Here is a 26,729-nt window from a genome sequence, read left to right on the forward strand (position 1 = left end):
GCTGCAACGGCATCGGCATGGGAGGCGAGTATAGGCTTTTCTATTTTATCAGGGCCAAACATTTAGATCAAGAAGGTGTTGTCCAGGGCTAATACATTGAGATCTAGCCATAGGGCTTGTGCATATGACAGCATTTTCATCCATGTGCGATCCAAAAAAATATCGGTTCAGACTCGGACCAATGTCATTCTATGGGGCTGTGCAACATGCCCGAGTTTGGTACAATATTTGGATCGCACTCAGCCATGCTAGTCAATGAGTACATGGAAAACATCGGACTGCACTCGGATCACATCTGAGTGTAGTCCGATTTTCATGGACTGACAGAATGGAGAAAATGGGAGAAATTATTTCCTTCATCTCATCTGAGAAAATGGGATCACACTCTGAACAAACTCTAGGTTTGATCAAAGTGTGATTACCATTATTAGCCCGATTCTCTCCGATGAGAGAAAATACGGTCGTGTGACCCCAGCCTTAGGATAGGTCATCAAAGTACATTGGGCAGGGATCACAAACCCATCAGCCCCACCAATCAGATCAGCATTGCTCTGGGGCGTCCAGAACTAAGCAATGTATGGGGGGGAGCAGATTACAACCCATTTAACTTCCAGCATGCCCTGAAAGAATATGAATGTTAGGGCACAATGGGAGTTTTAGTTTCCTAAAGAACTTGAGATTTACATTTTTTTTTAGACTTGATATGAGGAGTTAAAAAACCCCGATATTTTTCTGTGACTATGGCGGTGTCTTAATTGCCTAATTTCCTAAAAGCAGATAAAAGTGCTATGTCCAAAATACACATCTCATAATAAACGATCATCTTCAAAAAATATTTAAGGGACCATAACTAATTATTTAAAAACACACACAAACAAGAATGCAGAACAAATAAAGGCCTTTACGAACTGTAAAATTTCTCATAATTGAAAAGTCACACACTCGACAGGTGCTTTAATCCAGCAATAAATTCCCAGCCCTGCACAGGCCACCTTTTGCCATTTAATATTATGTAATTCAATCTACGACAAGCCTTTCAATTTCACATTAAAAATTAGTCTTCTCAAATAGAATGAAAGTGCCCACACATGTGGGAAACTGCTTATTGTGCTTCTCTTTTACCTTTTTTTTTTACTCAAAGTGGGAGGTCAGCTTGTATCCAGAGATTATCTAACACACTTAAAGATCTCTAAACTCACCTGAAATGTTTGTATTCCACATGAACTAACAATTCTATGGAATAGTTTCTCCTCCGTTATTCCTCCTACATTTTTATGACCAATTTGACAACTGGTTTGCCATACCCCTCGTCACAGGATGGTGTTCCTGCACTGTCAACGTGGATTGAACTGTATCAAACTAAATGACTAGTAATACACATTTGTCCATGTACTCAATCATTTCTAGGCAGAACAGAGGATTGGTACACTACAGAGTTGTGAGATAAAAAATTGCGTTATTTCTGTAAAGAATAAAAGTATTCTTTAAACATGTGAGAATGCTAGAAAGTCCTCTTTAATTCCTTCACGACATGGGATATACTGGTAAATCCTATCCTAGGTGGAGGTGTAGAGTGGGCACAGGTGTTAAGCCTGCTCCATTCATGGGAGGATGCCAACTGTGCCCTACAGCCGGCACCTGGCTCTAACAATTGTTGTTAACAACTTAAATGCCTCTTTCAATCACTGACCATGGCATTTAAGCAAGATGTTGATTCAGACACCAATCACACTTCCCCCTGCGTCGCAATTATGATCTTCATACTCCCAAGAAACCCATCTATAGGTCGTCCCTTATAGAAGGTCATCATTTCTTCCATACATTGCAATACGATCGCAGATTCAAGTCCCTAAGAAAACTTCAAATTAATGTGGTGTATATATAGTATGTACACATACACACATGTGTACACACACACTTGTGAAAGTATTCACCTCCTTGGCTTTTTACGTGTTTTGTAACATTGCAATCTGTGTTTAAATGTTTTTTGCAATCAGATTTGTTTGTAATGCATCAGCACTATATAGTCTAAGTTGGTAAAGGGAGAAAATATAAGCCTAAATTAAATGTATGGGTTCAAATAACTAAAAAATTGACATGCACATATGTATTCACCCCTTTTGCAATGAAGCCCCTAAAAATTTCTAGTGCAAGCAATTACATTCATAAGTCACATACTTAGTGAAAGGAATTCCACCTGTGTGCAATCTAAGTGTCACATGGTCTGTCAATATATATACACACCTTTTTCTGAAAACCCACAGAGGCTGCAACCTAATTAAGAGGCACCACTAGCCAAACAACACCATAAAGACAAAGGAGATGTCTAAACAAGTCGGGGACAAATGCTCAGAAGTACAAGTCAGGGTTGATTATAAAAAATATCCCAATATTGGAGGATTCCCGAAGCACCATCAAATCCATTATAATCAAAAGGAAAGAACATGGTACCACAACAAATATGCCAAGAGGGCCGCCCACCAAAACTCTCAACCTGGACAAGGAGGGCTTTAATCAGAAAGCTAACCCTGAAGGAGCTGCAGAGTTCCCAAGCAGAGACTGAAGTACAGTCCATAGAGGTGGCCTTTATGAAAGAGTTGGCAGAAAAAAAGCCTCTGTTTACACACAAAAAAATCGTAAGGCTCGTTTTGAGTTTGCCAAAAGACATATGGGAGACTTCCCAAATGTATGGAGGAAGGTGATGTGGTCAGATGAGACCAAAATTGAACTTTCTGGCCACAAAGGTAAACACTATGTCAGCACAGCTCATATCTCAAGAACACCATACCCACAGTGAAACATGGTAGCACCATCATGCTGTGGGTATGTGTTTCCACAGCAGGGACAGGGAAAATGATCTGAGACAAGGGGAAGTTGGATAGTGCGAAATACAGGGAATACCTGTTTCAGTCTGTCAGTGATTTGAGGCTGGGATGGATGTTCACAACCAAAAAGACAATGACCGAAAGTATACTGCTAAAGCAACACTCAAGTGTTTTAAGGGGAAACGTGTAAATGTTTTGGAGTGGCTTAGTTAAAGTGCAAACCTTAATCTAATTGAGAGTTTGAGGTCAGACTTGAAGATTGCTGTTCAGCAGAGAAAAAAAAACAGTGAAATTCCAGGTTGTGAGGTAGCAAAACACAAAACATGTCAAGGTGTGGTGGGGGGAATACTTTCGCAAGCCACTATGTATATATATATATTTTATATTACCACCATTTTTCCAGATGAAAAGTAAAAACAAATAAAAACAAAGTCCAATCTATGAAAATATCAAATTAAATTTGTATTGTTAGACGGTAAGCAAAAAAAAAAATTAAAATAACTAAACTGTCACACAGGTCCTTCAACAGAAAAAAAAAATTATGGCTTTCAGAAAATGGAGCACAAAAAACATTTTTTGTCTACCAAGATATGAAAAAAACTAAACAAGATTGGTATTGCCATAATCATTTTGACCTAAATAATCACGTCTCCAAATCATTTTTACCTCACAATGAATGCCATAAAAACTAAACCTAAAAAACAAAAAGGTAGAATTGTGTTTTATTTTTAACCAATTCACCCCACTTGGTGTCCTTTAAAATGACAACTCAACCTGCAAAAATAAAAAAAAGACCTAACATGGCTATGTTAGTGGAAAAATAAAAAATTGCTATACCCCCCACTCCTCGAAGGAGAGGAGGAAAAATGAAAAACTTGGACCCGAAAAATGAAAAACTTGGACCCATTTTGAGATATTTATAAAGGTCACCTACCTTGCATTAATTGCAAGGGTTGCCCTGAAAAGTACAAAAGTAGAGATAGATCAGAGAAAATGGCTTGTGTTATCATCTTGTAATTTTGTAACTTTTATTGACTTACATGAAACATGTCCACAAGCAGGCACGTCTCCATAGACGTTGGCAGCAGAACCGGCCTATTCTCCAACTTGGAGTTGAGTACTGCTGTACTGTACTGTACACAAACCAAATAGTAATAGAAACGGATCTGATGAAAAGTCATTATTGATCTCACCATTAGCAATATGATTAGGAACAGTGGCTCCTGACTATATACATAGAAGTCTATATTCCAGAACATATGCTGTTGCATCAAAATATCATGGACCCTTCTATAAATGTTGGATGACCCTTGAACACAGGAGTGCATCCATTTGCATTCCCATCTGAATATGCAACATCCCTGTAGAACTGTAATGAACAGCAGTGTGATGGAATGCATCTCCATATTACAGTAGTGTCACACTACCACCTCCACTATTGATTGGCATTGCTGAAAACAGAGGTTCCCAGGATCATCAAGAGGAAAGCGTAATGTATAACTCTGACAGAAGATGATGAAGGACAATGCTGAATGACAAGTCCACATATTGAATAGCGTGCAAACATATAACGGCTAGTAGCACGGCCTAAAGGTCATTAAGGGTACAGTGATTGTTAGGCTATGTGCACACGTCAGGATTTTCTGCAGAATTTTCCTGAACAAAACCAGACTTTTTCTGCAGGAAATCCACATGCATTTATTTAGCGGGTTTTTCGCATTTTTCTCGCGTTTTTTTCCGGAGCTTCCCAATGCAGTAAATAGCGGCAAAAATGCGAACAATCCGCAAAATTAATGAACATGCTGAGTTTTTTACAGCGATGCGTTTTTTCGCGGAAAAAAACGCATCATGTGCACAAAAATTGCAGAATGCATTAAAAATGATGGGATGCTTATGTATGCATTTTTTAAGCGTTTTTTTCTGCGGAAAACAGCCGAAAAAAACGCAAAAAATCCAGAACATGTGCACATAGCCTTAGAGTCACTACATTTCTTACATTCAAGAGATGGGCTGTTTTAATAAATAATAATAAAAGGACCTTTAGGGTACATTCCCACTATGAGTATTTGGTGAATTTTTGATGTTGCAGATTTTCTAAAAAAAAAAATACAAGTACCATATTTTTCAGATCATACTTTTCCCAAAAACATTTGGAAGGAAAATGTGGGTGCGTCTTATAATCCCAATGTACCTGATCAAGAGATGACATCTTGGGAGCCAATTTCCCAGAGCCCTGCTCTATTGCTTCCGCCCCCCTCCCTCCCAGTAGGCTATTGTAAAATCAGACTATACGATGCACCACCATTTTATAAATAAATAAATAAATAAATAAAAAATCCCATTTTCATCCATAACGTTTTGGGTGCATATTATGGTCCGGTGTCTCGTATAGTTCGCAAAATATAGTAACCTAGATCTGCAACATCAAAATCTCACGAATCACTTAATGTGGGAACTTAGCCTTAAAGAAGCTGTCCTGTCCGTAAGATAGACGATAACTTACTGATTAGTAAGAGTCCGACTGATAGGATCGGCGCCGATTGGCAGTACAGGGAAGTTTTAAAATAAAAAAGGGGAGAAGCCAGCGTTGCTTATGGTCAGAAGACCACTATATAAAGTGCACATGCACATATTGATTTTTAACTGTTTTTCAAAATGAGACATTTAGTAAACAATTGATCAATGGAGCCACCCCGCCACGCCAAGGCATTCTCATAATGGGGCAGTCCTACTCTACGTTTTTTATATTCACTGTGCCATTAAGGCCTCCCAAATGTCCAGGTTACAAAATGGAGCGCCCTTTCTCCTCGAGTGAAGATGGCCGGTGGGACTCTGTACACGTACCCTGATAACTGGAGGGCATACAAGCCCCTCATCGCTGCTCAGTATTCGGGGTTTCCCATCACCGTTGCTTCCTCTGCCCCAGAATTCCAGTTCGGTGTCACTAATAAAACGCCTGAATTCTTGAAGAAGTTCCCTCTGGGGAAGGTTCCAGCGTTTGAGGGTAATGATGGCTTCTGTCTGTTTGAGAGCAGCGCCATCGCTCACTATGTGGGTAACGATGATCTCCGTGGAGCATCTCGTATAGACCAGGCCCAGGTCCTCCAATGGGTCAGTTTTGCAGACAACCACATTGTCCCTCCGGCCAGTGCCTGAGTTTTCCCAACTCTGGGGATCATGCAGTTCAACAAGCAGGCTACAGAACAAGCTAAGGAGGAGGTGAAGCTCATCTTGGCCACCTTAGATGCTCATCTTCGGACTCGGACTTTCTTGGTTGGGGAGAGGATCACGCTGGTTGACGTCGCAGTTACGTGCTCCCTCTTGTGGCTTTACAAACAGGTCTTGTATCCTTCGTTCCGCCAGCCTTTCGGTAATGTCACAAGATGGTTTATAACCTGTGTGAACCAGCCCCAGTTCCATGCAGTGTTGGGAGAAGTGAAGCTGTGCGACAAGATGGCTCAGTTTGATGCTAAGAAGTTTGCAGAACTGCAGCCTAAGAAAGAGACCCCCAAGGAAAAGAAGCCTGTACCTCCCCCAGCACCGGCCGCAGAGGAGGACCTGGATGAATCTGAAAAGGCTCTAGCAGCGGAGCCCAAGTCAAAGGACCCCTATGCTCACCTCCCGAAGAGCTCCTTCATTATGGATGAATTTAAAAGAAAATATTCCAATGAAGACACGCTATCGGTGGCTCTGCCTTATTTCTGGGAGCATTTTGACAAAGAAGGCTGGTCCATCTGGTACTCCGAGTACAATTTCCCTAGTTAACTCACTCAGAGCTTCATGAGCTGCAACCTGATTACCGGTATGTTCCAGCGTCTGGACAAACTGCGTAAAACTGGCTTTGCCAGCGTTATTCTGTTCGGCACCAACAACGACAGCTCAATCTCCAGCGTGTGGGTGTTCAGAGGCCAGGATTTGGCATTCACGCTGTCCGAGGATTGGCAAATAGGCTATGAATCGTACAACTGGCGGAAGCTGGATCCGGACAGCGAGGAGTGCAAAACCCTCGTGAAAGAGTATTTCTGCTGGGAAGGAGAATTCAAGCATGTGGGCAAACCCTTCAACCAGGGCAAAATTTTCAAGTGAGGACCCTGGGGAGGGAGAGAGGAGCTGTATGAGCACGGAGGAGCTGGGGACTGTTCACCGCACTCGTCCAATGAAACAATCTTGCCTTTTAACTTAAGACGGCAAACCCAAAAAATAAAAAGTCTAACAAAATGGAGCAATAGGTCAGACACCTGACAGCCACTCAATTCATCCTATAAGGGCCCCTGAAAGAAAATGAGAACAGCACTCGGCAGCCCATAAGGAATTAATGTCGAACACACACATTGCCGCTCCATTCTAACAAGGATAAAGTGCCCCTGGCTCACCCTAACGATGCGAGTCCCAGTGGGGGACCCCGATCGATCAAAAAGTTATTGCCAATCCTGTTGAGAGATGATAGTACTGCGGCCGGACATAACGCTATTAACGATATATCTGCAGGGTAATAACATTATTGATCCGACAGGTTTCTTTTAAGGCTCCCATACATATTAGATTGAAATTTGTCAAACCAGTCATTTTTTAACCTCCCATCTTTATCCTGACAGAAGAAGATCAGCAGTTTGATTTTTTTTTCCTTCCTCTAAATAAGCTACTGTGAGGTGTCTGGCTGTCGATTATTCCACTCTGCCCATAGAGAACACATGAACGCTCAGCCGAGTCGAGCGTTCATGTGTATGGGGAAATCGTTTATATTGTAATCTAGTCCTAACCTTGTGACTGTACTATGGCTGCTGTATACACAAGCAATCATGTGAAAACTGCACATTGCTAATGAGCAAACAGCAGGCGACTGTGACTGTCACTCTATTTGGACAACATGGAAACAGTATTAGGAATTACACTTTACACACGAAACCCTTCACACTGTAAAATAATCAGTTACATTCTGTGTACCCAACTGCTCCGGAATAAAACTCTTGGCAGATAGTCTATACATAGGAGCACAGTAATGAAGAACACGTCTGCCAGGGAGGCAAATTGAGAAGCCAGAAGAAGCTGTTAACTACATACCAAGGTACTAGTCCGAGACCCTTAATCAGTATACCGGCTCCAATCTTACACTGTAGGTTACTTTGCACAATCCTGCTGACAGATTCCCTTTACGATGTGTGTTGGGTAAAATTAGAGGGCACATGGATGGTGGGTGTATGACTACTTGAGCAGGAACTGTAGCCACCAGTGGAAAAGTTGCTTTTTTTACTTTAGTACTACATTTATGGAGCCCGTAAATAAATTTGTTGCACTGTACGAAGCATTACATATGAAATAATAGCATAAGTGTTTACTTAAAACTGACACAAGATCACAAGTTTCCTTCCCGCAGATAATCAAATGTTAATGGTGATCGCGCCCAGTGAACATGCCTTTTGTTCTTGTGTGAGTGCCCCTTTCATAAACCTTTATAAAGAATTCCATTTCAATCAATTTATATGAAGTGTAGAAAGCTCCATGACAAACAAGCCCTGGTTTGTCAGCCGCTGTGGACAAGACTTCAGATTGTTTTCTGTGCGCGATAATGTGCCAACTCGATACGCACATGTCATGGGATGAAGGTAGAAAACACTGCATGGGTCTGAGAGCTAGGACAAAACATATTTCCATCGATTCTTAAACAAATGTCGTTTCATATACCAGTTTTGCTATGAGTAGAACTCAAATAAGACTACAGGATTTCTATTTTAAGGTTACGCACAAGGTGGCTGATCCGTAAAGGCAAGAGCTTTGTAAGGTTTTACCACACCTGAAAAATCTTATTCTCATGTTTTACAGCTCTTTCAGGGCCAAAAACCCTGAATGTGTAATCCTGTGTTTATTTTATAATCTGTCTGTGAAATTCTTCCTAACCTTTTACAAGAGACAATGATGCACAATAAGACTTACAATAAGCAAGGAAATTACAAATACAAGAATACACCAATCAGACAAAACATTAAAACACGTGATGTGAAGAACAAGAATTATCTTGTGACAATGACTCGTCAAGGCACCATTAGGCACCAAATGTACATTCAGTTCTTAAAGTTGTTGTGCTGTTGATGCTTGAAAAATAGGCAAAATGTACACTTCTGAAGAGTCTGACAGAGGCCAAATTCTGATGGCTAAAGGCCCACATAAAATTAGACTGAAGTCAGCAGAAGCCGTTAATATCAGCAGGACCCTCCAACAGCCTAATGTGTTTTTGGCCCTCCTTATTGTCCCCCAACTGATGATGTCAGGGGAAAGATTTGGCCTGCTGAACTGATCTATGAGATCTGCCAATGCCAGAGAAGTCTCCTCCTGTGTATGGAGAAATCTGGACAGAAAGCTATCTGACAGACATCTAATGTCTATGAGTCAAAGACTTTCTGAGGAGGCAAGTCGTGTAAGATTCTCTTGGATTTCAGTGACTAGCATCTATCAAATATGTATCAAGAAAAGAAAACTGGTGAACTGGCGAAAAGCTCTTCAATGTGCATGGGGAATGAAGAATAGATTGTTATTTCTTGTACAAAATTGCTACTGTAACTCAAATTTCTAAAGAATTATATGGTAGAAAGATTTCAGAACATACAACGCAGATGGTGTAGAAAACTGATGAAGGAGTTTAAGCTACACTGACACACGTGTCAGTAAACATTCTTTTAACTGCTCTCCAATCCTCGATGTTACCAGATATCAGTAGTACCTAAAAACTGTATTTTTTGTGTTTTTCTCCATCATCCATACTCTGAGCTTGGAATCATTCCAGTTCAGCGGGCTGATCCCAATAGCTTCCATGCTTGTACCAGCATTGTGCCTGTAGCATGCACAACCAGCTCAGCTGAGTAAACACATTCTAAGATCTCAACTTCTTTCTTAACGAATCACACTTTTTTCTTCATAATAGAACATACAATGCATCACTGCTTGCTTCATAAAGGGGCTGCATATTTGCAGTGCAGGTAACGCGAAACGGAGAAATGATCTGGCTTGATACTTTGGTTCAGAAAGGTCCAGCCTGTCTGACATATTTTATAAGGAAAACGCTTAAAACAAGAAATATAACTTTTTTTTTTAAATTTACAGATGAGTAGAAGTCATATGGACATATAAATATTAGACCACTTTTAAAAAAAAGTCTTTGTTACTTACTGGTAACGGGATTTTTCGAAACCCATTACAGCACCACGAGAGAAGGGATCCACCTTTCAAGGACAGGAAACCTACAAGCCAACAAGGGTGGCATCTCTCGCATCAGTTGGATTACTGCGCACAAGAGGATTTCCAATAATTACTACAAATTTACCAACACCACATATCACAATCAAAACGTGAACTTAAAACACTAGTAAAAGTGCTCTCCCACACGTGAAGGGAGGGAATAAAAGGGTGCTGTCATGGGTTCCAAAAATCCCGTTCCCGGTAAGTAACCAAGACTCTACCGATCACCCATGAAAGCACCACAAAAGAATTACAGAGAAAAATAAGAATACAGGGAGGGACCACAACCTTCTTGCAAAGGTAAGGTCAAAAGAGAAATCCATATTAAATCTATAATGCTTATAGAAAGTGGAAGGAGAAGACCAGGTCGCCGCATTACAAATCTACTCGATTGAGACATCCGATCTCCCCACCCTGGAGGTTGCTACGGCCCTTGTGGAGTGAGCCTCCAGACCTTCTGGGACGGCTTTGCTACTTGCAAAATAAAATAAAGAAATGGCCTCCCTGATCCACCTTACTATTGCACGTCTTCAAAACTTAGGTCCCTTCCTGGGAAAGTATAATGATTAACTATTTCACCTTCAGGTCTCCGTAACAGACAAGTACTTAACTAGACATATCTTAACACCCAGAGTATGAAGCTTCTCCTCTTGATTTTTAGACTAGAGCAAAAAGTAGTAAGAACTATCTCCTGTAACATTTGATACTGGGATGCTACTTTAGGTAGGTTGAATGGATTGGGTTTCAAAATCACCCTGTGTTCTAGTGTCTTTGTAAATAGTGGAACCCTGGAAAGGGCCTGAATGTCAATGACCCGGAGAGCAGATGTTAAGGCTACCAGAAGGGCTTTTTTAAGAGAATGAACCTTAAGAGATGCCAATTCTGTTGGCTTAAATGGGAACTCCATCATGGCTGACGTGCCTAGATTTAAATCCCATGCCACCAATTTATCTCTTAAAATGGGCCTGGATCTAGATGAAGCTCTAATAAATCTTGACACCCAGTAATTTACTTTTAAATCACAGTTATACAGAGTCCCTAGACCTGACACCTGGATTTTGAGGGTACCGGTGGATAGGCCTAGTTCGAGACCTTTTTGCAGGCACTCCAGAATAGGACCCACGGGCGCCCCATCCTCTATTTTAAATCCTGAAGAGGTTTGAAAATTCCTTTCTCTGTCTTCCCTGATCTTCCTCACTACCAATGGGATTAGGGCTATCAGTGGAAATGCATAAGCCAGGTCAAAATCCCATGGAACTAAGAAGACATCTACCCCGAGTACCTTCTCTGGGATTCAGGGAACAGAATTTTTTCACCTTCCTGTTCAACCTGGTGGCAAAGAAGGTCTACTTCCAGACGGCCCCACATCTATGCTTTTTGATCACAGATGGACTGATTTAGCTCCCATTCTCCTTGTGATCTGTTACCACCAAAGGACCTGGATCGGGCTCACCTGATGGTTTACCTGACTGTCAGGATTCTGACATGATGACCCTGTAAGGATACAAGGAGTCTTCTTACATGCTTCTTGCCAGCTCTACTACAAGTAACTCAACTTTAAGTTTGAGGAAAGTGCTATCTCATCCCCTGTCCAGACCCCAGGGACTAGTACATTTTCCAGATGACCCCCCCCCCCCCATTTTGGGACTTGCATCCGTGGTGACCAGGCGTGTTTAGCTTAATTATCCATGAAGTCCCCCTGGACAGATTAGATGCATTCAGCCGCCAATGGAGGGACTGCATTGACCTCAGGGCTAACGTCATCCTCCCTTTCAAGTGTCCTTTTAGGTGAAATATCATTTTCTAACACATCCCACTGCAAGGCTTTAGAATGAAACGGGGCACACAGGACTGCCAGAATGCACACAGTTAGAGAACCTAGGAGGCAAAAAGCAATCCTAAGGGATATGGTTTGGAACTTCAGTGCAACACCTGACCTTGAATCTTCTCTATTTCATCGCCTGTGAGATGACTCTCCTGCACCTCTGAATCTAGCAGGAGCCCTAAAAATGTTGTATTTTAGGGGCTCTAGTCTTGATTTTTTAAGATTCAACATCCATCCTAAACTCTTTAAGGTGGACATCACTTCCACTAGCTGAACAATGCAATGATGGGCCGAATTCATTACCACCAGAAAGTCATACAAATATGGAACAATCAGTACATCCTTCTCCCGAAGATGGGCCATCACCTCTGCAATCACCTTGGTGAAGACACGAGAAGCAATTGTGAGGCAAAATGGAAGGGCTCTAAACTGGAAGTGCTTTACTACACCCCCCAATGGCTACTGCAACCCTGAGGTATTGCTAGTGTTTTATGTATGGGCCCATGGTGCTAAGCATCCTTCAGATCTAAAACTGCCATGAAACAATTAGAGAAGAGCAATTTTATTGTTGACCTTATAGAGTCCATTTTAAACTGTTGAATTCTCGAGAATTTATTTAGGCCCTTCAGATTTATTATCGTCCCAAAAGAACAGTCCGCTTTTTTTTTACTATGGAGGGGTAAAATTCCTTTTCCCTTTCCAATGCGGGAACTTCTAGTAGGACAGCCTTCTGCATTAGATCTGAGACTTCAAACTCTAGGGGCCCGTTGCTCTCCTAAAGAAGGCAGAAGGGGAGTCACCACAAACCTCTTGTGCGGGATTGAATGGCACTCTAATTTTAAACCAGATCTTATTAGGCCAAGAATCCAACCGCTTCCTGATATTATTTCCCAGGCAGAGAAGAAGGAGGAGAGACTACCCCAACATGGGCTGGGAGTCATTGACCTGGCTTTTTGGTATCTTGGGAGGACGTTCCAAACATGAAGCCTCTACCTTTCCTTCTTTGGTCCATCCATCTATCTCGCTCTTGGGAGGGTAAACCTTCTGTTTCGGAAAGATCGCTTGTAGGCTGGGATGGATAAGTTTGGAAATTCCTTTTTGGCATCATTAGCCTCCTCCAAAAGCTCATCCAAAGTTGTGTCAAACAGGCATTCCCCTCACAAGGAATGGCACACACCTTTGTTCTGGCCTGAATGTCCCTTGGTTAGCATTTTAACCACGGGGCCCTATGGGCTGCATTCGAAAGGGCTGTTGAACTTACTGAATCAACTGATAGAAATTCTGCTGCCCCTCAGATATGTGTGATAGTGGGCAAAATATTGTCTCTTGACAACTTATCTTTTAATTGGGTCTCTAGAAAATCCACCAAATCATTAAGGATCTGGCCATACAGGTTGCAGCCACTGTTATGATCCTGGTGGTTAGAACACATGAACTGACCTGATAAGTAAACCCAAAAATAAGGACAAGCTCTGGGAATGTGGGAACTTTACTGACCGCAATCCTGATCCTATCAACACACACTATAGGCAGCCGTGGAGCGTTCCTAACTAGGCCTAGACGCCTCGTTCACAGCCTGAGAAACTAGCTACCCCTAGAGAGAAATAAAGCCTCAAGAGAAATTTTCCCCAAAGTGTAGGCAGCCCCCCACAAATAATAACGGTGAGTTAAGGGGAAAATACAAACATAGAAATGAAAATAGGTTTTAGCAAATGAGGCCCGCTAACAACTAAATAGTCAGAAGATAGCAAGGAATCTGTGCGGTCAGTATAAAATACTACAAAAGTTATCCACGCAGAGAATACAAAAAGACCCCCACACCGACTCACGATGTGAGGGGCGCAACTCCGCACCCCAGAGCTTCCAACTAGCAATCAAATAGCATATAAGCAAGCTGGACAGAACTCATAACATACTGAGAAACATTTTCAAATAGCAATGAGCAAAATGGACTATCATGAACTTAGCTTCTCCACGAGGAGACAGGTCACAAGGGAAGTCCCAGAGAGATCTGAACCAGTACTGAATACAACAGCAGGCAACAAGTAAAAGTCCAGATGGAGTTAAATAGGCAGCAAGCCTAGCAGGAAACGAGGCAGCTGGAGTCCAGCTACAGACCAGCCGTAACACTAAAAGCCACCAGAGGGAGCCCATGAACAGAACTCACAAAGTACCACTCATGACCACAGGAGGGAGCCTGAGAACGGAATTCACAACAGTACCCCCCCCTTGAGGAGGGGTCACCGAACCCTCACCAGAGCCCCCAGGCCGATCAGGACGAGCCAAATGAAAGGCACGAACCAAATCGGCAGCATGGACATCAGAGGCAACAACCCAGGAATTATCCTCCTGACCATAGCCCTTCCATTTAACCAAGTACTGAAGCTTCCGTCTCGAAATACGAGAATCCAAGATCTTCTCCACCACATACTCCAATTCTCCCTCGACCAACACCGGAGCAGGAGGATCAACAGAAGGAACCACAGGCACCACATACCTCCGCAACAATGACCTATGGAACACATTATGAATGGTAAAAGATGCTGGGAGGTCCAAACGAAATGACACAGGATTGAGGATTTCTGAAATCTTATAAGGACCGATGAAACGAGGTTTGAACTTAGGAGAGGAAACCTTCATAGGAACATAACGAGATGACAACCATACCAAATCCCCCACACGAAGTCGGGGACCCACACAGCGACGGCGATTAGCAAAGCGCTGAGCCTTCTCCTGTGACGTCAAATTGTCCACCAAGTGGTTCCAAATCTGCTGCAACCTATCCACCACAGAATCCACCCCAGGACAGTCAGAAGGTTCAACCTGACCTGAGGAAAAACGAGGATGAAAACCAGAATTACAAAAAAAAGGCGAAACCAAAGTAGCGGAACTAGCCCGATTATTGAGGGCGAACTCAGCCAATGACAAAAAAGTCACCCAATCATCCTGATCAGCAGAAACAAAACATCTCAGATAAGTTTCCAAGGTCTGATTAGTATGTTCGGTTTGGCCATTCGTCTGAGGATGGAAGGCCGAAGAAAAAGACAAATCAATGCCCATCTTAGCACAAAAGGACCGCCAAAATCTGGACACAAACTGGGACCCTCTGTCAGACACAATGTTCTCTGGAATACCTTGTAAACGAACCACATTCTGAAAAAACAGCGGAACCAAATCAGAGGAGGAGGGTAACTTAGGCAAGGGCACCAAATGGACCATTTTAGAAAAACGATCACAAACCACCCAGATGACAGACATCCTCTGAGAGACTGGAAGATCCGAAATAAAATCCATGGAAATATGCGTCCAAGGCCTCTTCGGGACAGGCAAAGGCAAAAGCAATCCAGTGGCATGAGAACAGCAAGGCTTGGCCCGAGCACAAATCCCACAGGACTGCACAAAGGAACGCACATCCCGCGACAAAGAAGGCCACCAAAAGGACCTAGCCACCAAATCCCTGGTACCAAGGATCCCAGGATGACCCGCTAACACCGAAGAATGAACCTCGGAAATAACTCTACTGGTCCATCTATCCGGGATAAACAGTCTCTCCGGTGGACAACGGTCAGGTCTATCGGCCTGAAATTCCTGCAGCACCCTTCGCAAATCAGGGGAGATGGCAGACAAGATCACCCCATCTCTGAGGATACCAGCCGGTTCAGAAACTCCCGGAGAGTCAGGCACAAAACTCCTAGAAAGGGCATCAGCCTTCACATTCTTTGAGCCCGGAAGGTATGAAACCACGAAATCAAAATGGGAGAAAAACAGCGACCATCGAGCTTGTCTAGGATTTAACCGCTTGGCAGACTCGAGAAAAATCAAATTCTTGTGATCCGTCAAGACCACCACGCGATGCTTGGCTCCCTCAAGCCAATGTCACCACTCCTCGAATGCCCACTTCATTGCCAACAACTCCCGATTACCAACATCATAATTCCGCTCGGCAGGCGAAAACTTTCTAGAAATGAAAGCACATGGTCTCATCACTGAGCCATTAGAGCTTCTCTGTGACAAGACAGCCCCTGCTCCAATCTCAGAAGCATCAACCTCGACCTGAAAGGGAAGAGAGACATCAGGCTGACGCAAGACAGGAGCCGAAGAAAAACAACGTTTCAGCTCCTGAAAGGCCTCAACGGCCGCAGAAGACCAATTAGTCACATCAGCACCCTTTCTAGTCAAATCCGTCAAAGGCTTAACCACACTAGAAAAATTAGTGATGAAGCGACGGTAAAAATTAGCAAAGCCCAAGAACTTCTGAAGGCTCTTCACCGATGTAGATTGAGTCCAGTCATAGATGGCCTGGACTTTAACTGGATCCATCTCGATAGTAGAAGGGGAAAAAATAAAGCCCAAAAAGGAAACCTTCTGGACTCCAAAGAGACATTTAGGGCCCTTCACAAACAAGGCATTGGCACGCAGGACCTGAAACACCATCCTGACCTGCTTCACATGAGACTCCCAATCATCAGAAAAGACCAAAATATCATCCAGGTACACAATCATGAATCTATCCAGATACTCTCGGAAGATGTTGTGCATGAAGGACTGAAACACGGAAGGGGCATTAGAAAGCCCAAAAGGCATCACCAAATACTCAAAATGACCTTCGGGCGTATTAAATGCTGTCTTCCATTCATCGCCCTGCTTTATACGCAAAAGATTATAAGCTCCTCGAAGATCTATCTTGGTGAACCAACTAGCCCCCCTAATCCGAGCAAACAGATCGGACAGCAGAGGCAAAGGGTACTGAAATTTGACCGTGATTTTATTTAGAAGGCGATAATCTATACAGGGTCTCAGAGAACCAATCCTTCTTGGCCACAAAAAAGAACCCTGCACCCAAAGGTGACGAGGACGGACGAATATGCCCTTTCTCCAAAGACTCCTTTATATAGCTCCGCATAGTGGTATGTTCTGGTACAGATAAATTAAAAAGTCGACCCTTAGGGAACTTACTACCAGGAATCAAATTTATGGCACAATCACAATCCCTATGAGGAGGTAGGGCACTGGATTTGGGCTCATCAAATACATCCTGGTAATCCGACAAAAATTCAGGGACTTCAGAAGGAGTAGAAGAAGCAATTGACACCAAAGGAACATCGCCATGTACCCCTTGACAACCCCAACTTGACACAGACATTGCTTTCCAATCCAGGACTGGATTATGAACCTGCAGCCATGGCAGACCCAACACGACAACATCATGCAAATTATGTAACACCAGAAAGCGAATAACCTCCTGATGTGCAGGAGTCATGCACATAGTCACTTGAGTCCAGTACTGAGGCTTATTCTTGGCCAATGGCGTAGCATCAATTCCCTTTAGTGGAATAGGGAATTGCAATGGCTCCAAGATAAAACCACAGCGCCTGGCAAATGACAAATCCATCAAATTCAGGGCAGCGCCTGAATCCACAAAAGCCATAACAGAGTAGGATGACAGAGAGCAAATCAAAGTAACAGACAAAATGAATTTAGGCTGTACAGTACCAATGGTGACAGACTTGGCGAACCTCTTTGTGCGCTTAGAACAATCAGAGATAACATGAGTGGAGTCACCACAGTAAAAGCACAACCCATTCTGACGTCTGTGATTTTGCCATTCAATTCTGGTCAGAATCCTGTCACATTGCATAGACTCAGGCTTCTGTTCAGAAAACACCGCCAGATGGTGCACAGGTTTGCGCTCCCGCAAACGCCGATCAATCTGAATGGCCAAAGACATTGACTCATTCAGACTCGCAGGCGTGGGGAACCCCACCATAACATCCTTAAGGGCTTCAGAAAGACCCTTTCTGAAAATCGCTGCCAGGGCACACTCATTCCATTGAGTGAGCACAGACCACTTCCTAAACTTCTGACAGTAAACCTCTGCTTCATCCTGACCCTGAGAGAGAGCCAGCAAAATCTTTTCTGCCTGGTCTACTAGATTAGGTTCCTCATAAAGCAATCCAAGCGCCAGAAAAAACGCATCCACATTTAGCAATGCAGGATCTCCTGGCGCCAGGGAGAATGCCCAATCTTGAGGGTCACCACGTAACAAAGAAATAATAATTTTAACTTGCTGAGCAGGGTTACCAGAGGAATGAGGTCTCAGAGAAAGAAACAATTTGCAATTATTTTTGAAATTCAAAAACCTAGATCTATCTCCAGAGAACAGCTCAGGAATTGGTATTTTAGGTTCTGACATAGGACTGCGAACTACATAATCCTGAATGCTTTGTATCCTTGTAGCGAGCTGATCCACACAAGAGGACAGACCTTGAATGTCCATATCTGCAGCTGAGTCCTGAACCACCCAGAGATTAAGGGGAGGAGAGAGGCTAAACACACTGCAGAGAAAAAAAACAAACCTCAGAGCTTCTCTTATCCCTCTTTTGCGATGCATTAACACTTTACGGTCCTGCTGTACTGTTATGATCCTGGTGGTTAGAACACATGAACTGACCTGATAAGTAAACCCAAAAATAAGGACAAGCTCTGGGAATGTGGGAACTTTACTGACCGCAATCCTGATCCTATCAACACACACTATAGGCAGCCGTGGAGCGTTCCTAACTAGGCCTAGACGCCTCGTTCACAGCCTGAGAAACTAGCTACCCCTAGAGAGAAATAAAGCCTCACTTGCCTCAGAGAAATTTTCCCCAAAGTGTAGGCAGCCCCCCACAAATAATAACGGTGAGTTAAGGGGAAAATACAAACATAGAATGAAAATAGGTTTTAGCAAATGAGGCCCGCTAACAACTAAATAGTCAGAAGATAGCAAGGAATCTGTGCGGTCAGTATAAAATACTACAAAAGTTATCCACGCAGAGAATACAAAAAGACCCCCACACCGACTCACGATGTGAGGGGCGCAACTCCGCACCCCAGAGCTTTCAGCTAGCAATCAAATTGCATATAAGCAAGCTGGACAGAACTCTTAACATACTGAGAAACATTTTCAAATAGCAATGAGCAAAATGGACTATCATGAACTTAGCTTCTCCACGAGGAGACAGGTCACAAGGGAAGTCCCAGAGAGATCTGAACCAGTACTGAATACAACGACAGCAGGCAACAAGTAAAGGTCCAGATGGAGTTAAATAGGCAGCAAGCCTAGCAGGAAACGAGGCAGCTGGAGTCCAGCTACAGACCAGCCGTAACACTAAAAGCCACCAGAGGGAGCCCATGAACAGAACTCACAAAGTACCACTCATGACCACAGGAGGGAGCCCAAGAACGGAATTCACAACAAGCCACTGCTGGTTTTAGGGCCCCTGGCCGACTTCTCCCATTTACCTCTAAGGAAAATGTATTTTATCTTATTGAGAGGATCCTTCAAATTTCCTACATCCTCAAAGGGGAGCGACGTTTATCTAGCAGCTCTTGCTACTGCCGCATCAAGCTTTGTCTTAGGTAGACCAGGAAGGCTCAACCAAAGGATATCTTCTCTTAAATGATGGGGGAAGGGAACCTCCCTTTTCGAGCCTTTTCCATTCCCTCTGAATTAGGGCATGTGTCTTGTTATTCAGGGGAAATAACCTACGCCTCTTCTGATCTGTACAGGACATTATGTATCGAGGTTTAGATTTTTCGGATTTGGAGTCTACTATTCCCATTGTGACCCTAACCGCCTTTATGAGTTTGTCCATCTGCTATATAGAAAAAAAAACAACCCGTGTTACTGTATGAAGAGAAGGCCAGCGAGGAGGAATCAGAGTTGTCATCATTATCTGAATTACTATACATGTCTTTTCACAGGGGACAACTGGCTAACCCTTTTACCCTTCTTCCCTCTAAAACTTTTCCTGGTAGAGGGATGATAGGAATTATTTAACTTCTGCCCTATTGATAAGACTTAAATCAGTGGCAAAGTCAGGGGTCTCTTCGGTTACTGTCTACGCTATACCAGACTTGCAAAGACTTTTTGGGTAGGAATCAGGCAATAGATTTCTGCAAAGCGTAGACTCCTTGTGCTTAGACTTTGCCACACACTCCTTTCCCTGGCAAATAAACCACAAGAAAGAAAAAAAGCCACATCACCAAATGAACTTTCACGAACATCACTTTCCAGTGCAAGGCAATCAAATGGTATTGGCTGCATTAGCGACACGCCCCCAGGCCCGCGTCATCCTGACCTGCCTCCATGCACATGTCAACCAGGCGTGCCTCTGGACCTCTGAATAGGCAAGCCAGCGTGCATCCACCATACCTCCTGGTGCATGCCAGCACCCAATGAGCTGTGTCAAAACAGGCTATTCCTGCCCAGGATGCCGCTCACCTGCATCCACACGCAATGTCAAAGTCCCACTGGACCAACTGTGGCACTTCCAGGGCTCCCGCACCGGCCGAGGCAGGGAAAATATCACTGCCTGAGCCAAACAGGTCAGACCTGGGAAAGATAATCTTCGGTTCTTTAGTCTTCAGGTACGTCTGTAAGAGGTTCCCCCATCAAGGACAAGGAACCAAATGATACGAGGGAGAGGTGCTGCCCTTTTTAGCCTGTAGGTTTCCTGTCCTTGAAGGGCGGATCCCCTCTCTCAAGGTGCTGTCATGGGAAATCAATAAAAATTATATATATATAAATAATTGATTCTAAATTACGCAGGAAATGTTATTGGTGAGTAGAACACAAGGTTCTATAAATTACCATTTCTATATTTATCCTATTAATGTGACGGAATTGCAGCTTACAGATATCATTAGGCTAAATATCTCTAATGAAAGGATAACAATTGAAATTACTTATTTTCTGCTTCCTAAAATGACTATGGTATACGCCAAAGTTACTTAAGATTCAACTAACTGAAAGACATTTCCCTGCTAATGTGCACAAGTTTTTACTTTAATAGTGAGGGAAGGACCACTCATCAAGGATGTTATGAATGCTTTGCTTCCTGTTGTCTTTTTTGTTTAATAAAGTTGGGGGAAATTACTCAAATTCCTGAAATCTGCCATGTGGGCAAATGGAAAAATGCAAAGTTTAAAAATAATGGCATAAAATGTACCAGCTGTGGTTTGTGGGTAAAACTGAGTTTACGGTAAAATAAACCAGTCTCAGATGCTCCACCTTTTACAAGATGTTTTCTTTAAAAGTTTTACCATCTTTTATCCTAAAATGAAAATTAGAAATCCATTGTAATGGTTTTAGTATTGCAACTTTTTTCCTTCTAATACGTTAGAGTACTAAAATCAATCTTGTGGTTGCCATGCGCCCTGTAGTTGTTTGGCAGTTATGCAGTTTGACTCCATCTTCCAGACCACATAGTTTCACACTTTAAGTGTACCTTGAATTAAAGGTACCGTCACACTAAACGATATCGCTAGCGATCCGTGACGTTGCAGCGTCCTGGCTAGCGATATCGTTTAGTTTGACACGCAGCAGCGATCAGGATCCTGCTGTGATGTCGCTGGTCGCTGAATAAAGTTCAGAACTTTATTTGGTCGTCCGATCGCCGTGTATCGTTGTGTTTGACAGCAAAAGCAACGATACCAGCGATATTTTACACTGGTAACCAGGGTAAACATCGGGTTACTAAGCGCAGGGCCGCGCTTAGTAACCCGATGTTTACCCTGGTTACCAGCGTAAAATGTAAAAAAAACAAACAGTACATACTCACATGCGTCCCCCGGCGTCCGCTTCCCACACTGACTGAGCGCCGCAAAGTGAAAGTGAAACCACAGCACAGCGGTGACGTCACCGCTGTGCCCTGCTACTGCCGGCGCTCAGTCATTGCAGGAAGCGGACGCCAGGGGACGCATGTAAGTATGTACTGTTTGTTTTTTTTACATTTTACTCTGGTAACCAGGGTAAACATCGGGTTACTAAGCGGGGCCCTGCGCTTAGCAACCCGATGTTTACCCTGGTTACCCAGGGACCTCGGCATCGTTGGTCGCTGGAGAGCGGTCTGTGTGACAGCTCTCCAGCGATCAAATAGCGACGCTGCAGCGATCGGCATCGTTGTCGCTATCGCTGCAGCGTCGCTTAGTGTGACGGTACCTTTAAGTCCAATATTTCCAAATGTTATTGTATGGCATTAAAATAGGTAGGAGACATCTGGAGGGCTGCACTAGTGAGGTCCAGTACAGTTTTTAAAAGACCGCTTTTTGGGCCGAATCATAGCTATGTATCATGACCTTAGAGTTTTAGCTCACAACTGCTTTATTGTAAGCAAAGCTAAGTAGGCTGACTTGAGGTCACACAGTTTTTGGAAACTTTAGTGCAATCCATCCTAAGAGCACTGTAATCCATGCCAACCCTTCGGGCAAATGCCAGACTTGCCAAGTTTCAAGTCTCAAGCTCTGTTCATATAGTGTAAAGAGCCTACACTGGAGGTATATATCAGGAGAAGATCTCAACCTACTTAAACAGAAGACTGCAAAGTCTCATACATACACTGTGATATCTTACTAATAGGCTCCAATTGTAAAAAAAATAATCTATGCTGCGTTATGTATTTTTTTTACTTATACCCTACTATCCTTTTAAATGCCACAAAAATGGTATACTTTCCAAACAAAGGCCTACATGATGCTTTTTTAGACTGTCAAGAAAAGGAAGCATTATGCATGTGCTTGCTGTACATTTTGGGAGCTTTCATAGTGTTATAGACCAAATGTAAGCTCTAAATAAAATGTGAACAGAGCCTAAACTTGATTAACATCTTGTACAAATCTCCTTTCCTTCAAAGGTAGGAAAAATACTACAGAATAGCTCATATAAAGAAAATAAATCAACCGACTCTTCTAAAAAAATGTAGTATTTAAACAAGTTAGTTAAGCTTTGAGAACACTCAATGCAACACATTGTCAAATGCTTTGGAATATTACAGTAAATCCTGCGTTCATTTCTTTACAAAGCAGAATAGCCAATATGAAGGCATTACTCAGTTCACAATTCTGGAGCACCCAGGGCAGGCATGTAAGTAGATATGGTCAGAGTAGACATTACTGATAACGAGAAGATTTCAAGGACCAATTAACATTTACTGTCCACTTAACTCTCTCTTCATTGCAAAGCAAAATGCTTAGTGGTTTCAAGCCGAGGCCAGCTCCCCTAAAGTCAAATTATGTCATTAAACCAGTGCTCAATTACTACCCATAATAGCATCCAAGAGGCATCTTGTAGACGGAGATGGTGGCATAAAAATAAAATTGCATCACGTTTATGACCAAAGGTAATCATTCTTATACGTAACGAGGGTCATGGTTCCAGAGAAACTGCCAAAGTAAAAGCAGCCATTTACACCGCATACGATTACAAGCTGGAAATCAAGCTCCTTGTCTCACATGCTGTTAAAACACTGCCATAAATATGTACCTGTTGTCTTCAACAGAAATCATGTAATCAAGGGCTATACAGATATTATAAAGATATGTAAATATCCATTTCTTGCGGTGGGTGGGCACATGAAGCAAAAGCGAAGGTAACTATGCCATGTACAATGCCTGGCACACCTGACTGATAGGCAGCGTTATCCACAAGAAAATAGAAAGAAACAAGTGGATGAGATTTTCAGAGTTGAAAATAGTAGAAATCTGCATTCATTAGAACATTATTCTGATCTAAACAAGATCCCTTTTTCACAGAAAGGCAAAGCACAGATGAAAGGGAAAGCAGACAAAAAAAGAAGAAGAAACATGATTGCTTTTTGCTGCAAGACGAAATTCAGCTGCAACAGGAGAAACTTTAAATTTACAAAAATTGTGGTTTACAAGTATAACTAAAGAGAGTAGATGGAATGATTGATAAACCTGCATAGCTTTGGAGACGTCTCACAGACAAAGGGTATGTAAGGCTATTGTACTGCACCTAAAGCTCCAGCACAGGGTCAGTGCAGTTTGGTTAACTGTTTTTGATAATGAGTTGACTGCACATAAAAGCTTTATGGTATGTGCACACGTCAGGATTTCTTGCAGAAAATTCCTGAAGAAAACCGGACATTTTCTGCAAGAAATCCGCATGCGTTTTTTTTGCGTTTTTTGTGCGTTTTTTTCCGGAGCTTCCCAATGCATTAAATAGCGGGAAAAAAGTGAAAAATACGCATAGGTAATGAACGTGCTGTGTTTTTTACCGCGATGCGTTTTTTTTGCGGAAAAAACACATCATGTGCACAAAAATTGCAGAATGCATTATAATTGATGGGATGCATATGTATGCGTTTTTAATGCATTTTTATAGAAAATGCAAAAAAAACGCAACGTGTGCACATAGCCTCAGGCTGAATTTACACTGACAGATAATTGTGAACAAGTGAGCTTAACTGAGCGATTATCTATCAGTGTAAACAGGCCGCTAATCGCATGATGAATGTGCGAAATACCAGTTCATATGTCTAAATAAGTTTATGTGCCGCTCAAAAAAATCATTCATCATTCTCGATTGTGTACCATCCTGTGTAACCAGGACTGGCAGTGCCAAAAACTATAGCATTAAGCGATCTATTACCGATTACACAGGCAGTAAAGGATGTGCACTGAACAAACAGGCTATTAAACGACCTCTGATCGCTAAAGGTTTAACGATCGGCTGACATTTAGTTCCACCGGTTAGTCTGTATAAATGGACCCTAAATGTCCCAACAGGGGCCTCACAGAAATACTGAGACTGAGAAAGGATGAAGGGAGTAAGTTAGATGTACTATCCTTTTAATAACTAATGGTTGTTACACCTGTGCATTTAATGTTTTTGTTTCCCCACAATTAACATTTGCTACCCATCCACAGTACAAGTGAATAATGTCTTAGGCTATGTGCACACGTTGCAGATGTTGCTGTGGATCCGCAGCGGTTTTGACGCTGCAGATTCGCAGCTGTTTTCCATGAGTTTACAGTACCATGTAAACCTATGGAAAACAAAATCCGCAGTGCCCATGCTGGGGAAAAAAACGAGCGGAAACACTGCATTGTTTATTCCGCAGCATGTTCATTCTTTGTGCGGATTCCGCAGCGGTTTACACCGGCTCCATTATAGGAATCCGCAGGTGTAAAACCGCAGGTGGAATCCGCACAAAAAACACATAAAATCCGCAGTAAATCCGCAGGTAAAACGCAGTGCTTTTTACATGCGGATTTCTCAAAACAGGTGCGAAAAAATCCCCAGAGGTTCCATCTACATGTGCACATATGCTTATAGCTGAGGCTCCACTGATCACTCGACTGGAGGTCCTGAGGAATTTAAATGGAGTGCTGTTGACCTATGCCTCTTGCTCCACATATAGGTAAGCAGCTAAGTTCAATGCTTCACAGTCAAATTAAATCGATGTACAGTTAGGTCCATATATATTTGGACAGAGACAACATTTTTCTAATTTTGGTTACAGACATTACCACAATGAATTTTAAACAAAACAATTCAGATGCAGTTGAAGTTCAGACTTTCAGCTTTCATTTGAGGGTATCCACATTAAAATTGGATGAAGAGTTTAGGAGTCTCAGCTCCTTAACATGTGCCACCCTGTTTTTAAAGGGACCAAAAGTAATTGGACAGATTCAATAATTTTAAATAAAATGTTCATTTTTAGTTCTTGGTTGAAAACCCTTTGTTGGCAATGACTGCCTGAAGCCTTGAACTCATGGATATCACCAGACACTGTTTCCTCCTTTTTGATGCTCTGCCAGGCCTTCACTGCGGTGGTTTTCAGTTGCTGTTTGTTTGTGGGCCTTTCTGTCTGAAGTTTAGTCTTTAACAAGTGAAATGCATGCTCAATTGGGTTGAGATCAGGTGGCTGACTTGGCCATTCAAGAATATTCAACTTCTTTGCTTTAATAAACTCCTGGGTTGCTTTGGCTTTATGTTTTGGGTCATTGTCCATCTGTAGTATGACACGACGACCAATCAGTTTGGCTGCATTTGGCTGGATCTGAGCACACAGTATGTCTCTGAATACTTCAGAATTCATTCAGCCGCTTCTGTCCTGTGTCACATCATCAATGAACACTAGTGACCCAGTGCCACTGGCAGCCATGCATGCCCAAGCCATCACACTGCCTCCGCCGTGTTTTACAGATGATGTGGTATGCTTTGGATCATGGGCTGTACCACACCTTAGCCATACTTTTCTCTTTCCATCATTCTGTTAGAGTTTGATCTTGGTTTCATCTGTCCAAAGAATGTTCTTCCAGAACTGTGCTGGCTTTTTTAGATGTTTTTTAGCAAAGGCCAGTCTAGCCTTTTTATTCTTGATGCTTATGAGTGGCTTGCACCGTGCAGTGAACCCTCTGTATTTACTTTCATGCAGTCTTCTCTTTATGGTAGATTTGGATATTGATACGCCTACCTCCTCGATAGTGTTGTTCACTTGGTTGGCTGTTGTGAAGGGGTTTATCTTCACCATGGAGATTATTCTGCGATCATCCACCACTGTTGTCTTCCGTGGGCGCCCAGGTCTGTTTGCATTGATGAGTTCACCAGTGCTTTCTTTCTTTCTCAGGATACACCAAACTGTAGATTTTGCCACTCCTATTACTGTAGCAATTTCTCGGAAGGGTTTTTTCTGTTTTCGCAGCTTAAGGATGGCTTGTTTCACCTGCATGGAGAGCTCCTTTGACCGCATGTTTACTTCACAGCAAAACCTTCCAAATGCAAGCACCACACCTCAAATCAACTCCAGGCCTTTTATCTGCTTAATTGAGAATTACATATCAAAGGGATTGTCTACATATGTCTATGAAATAGCCTTGGAGTCAATTGTCCAATTACTTTTGGTCCCTTTAAAAACAGGGTGGCACATGTTAAGGAGCTGAAACTCCTAAACTCTTCATCCAATTTTGATGTGGATATCCTCAAATGAAAGCTGAAAGTCTGAACTTCAACTGCATCTGAATTGTTTTGTTTAAAATTCATTGTGGTAATGTCTATAACC

General features: G+C 42.6%; 1 protein-coding gene and 1 pseudogene across 4 annotated transcripts in view; one reads left to right on the plus strand and one right to left on the minus strand.

The window, feature by feature from the left end:
• The window catches only part of KIT (KIT proto-oncogene, receptor tyrosine kinase), a 74,105-nt gene that overhangs the window by 41,652 nt on the left and 5,724 nt on the right, over nt 1–26,729 (minus strand). The gene's annotated exons all lie outside the window — the stretch shown is intronic.
• LOC143793106 (elongation factor 1-gamma-A pseudogene) lies at nt 5,629–7,040 on the plus strand (annotated as a pseudogene).

The sequence above is a fragment of the Ranitomeya variabilis genome, chromosome 1 (genome assembly GCF_051348905.1).
Source record: "Ranitomeya variabilis isolate aRanVar5 chromosome 1, aRanVar5.hap1, whole genome shotgun sequence".
Taxonomy (NCBI): domain Eukaryota; kingdom Metazoa; phylum Chordata; class Amphibia; order Anura; family Dendrobatidae; genus Ranitomeya; species Ranitomeya variabilis.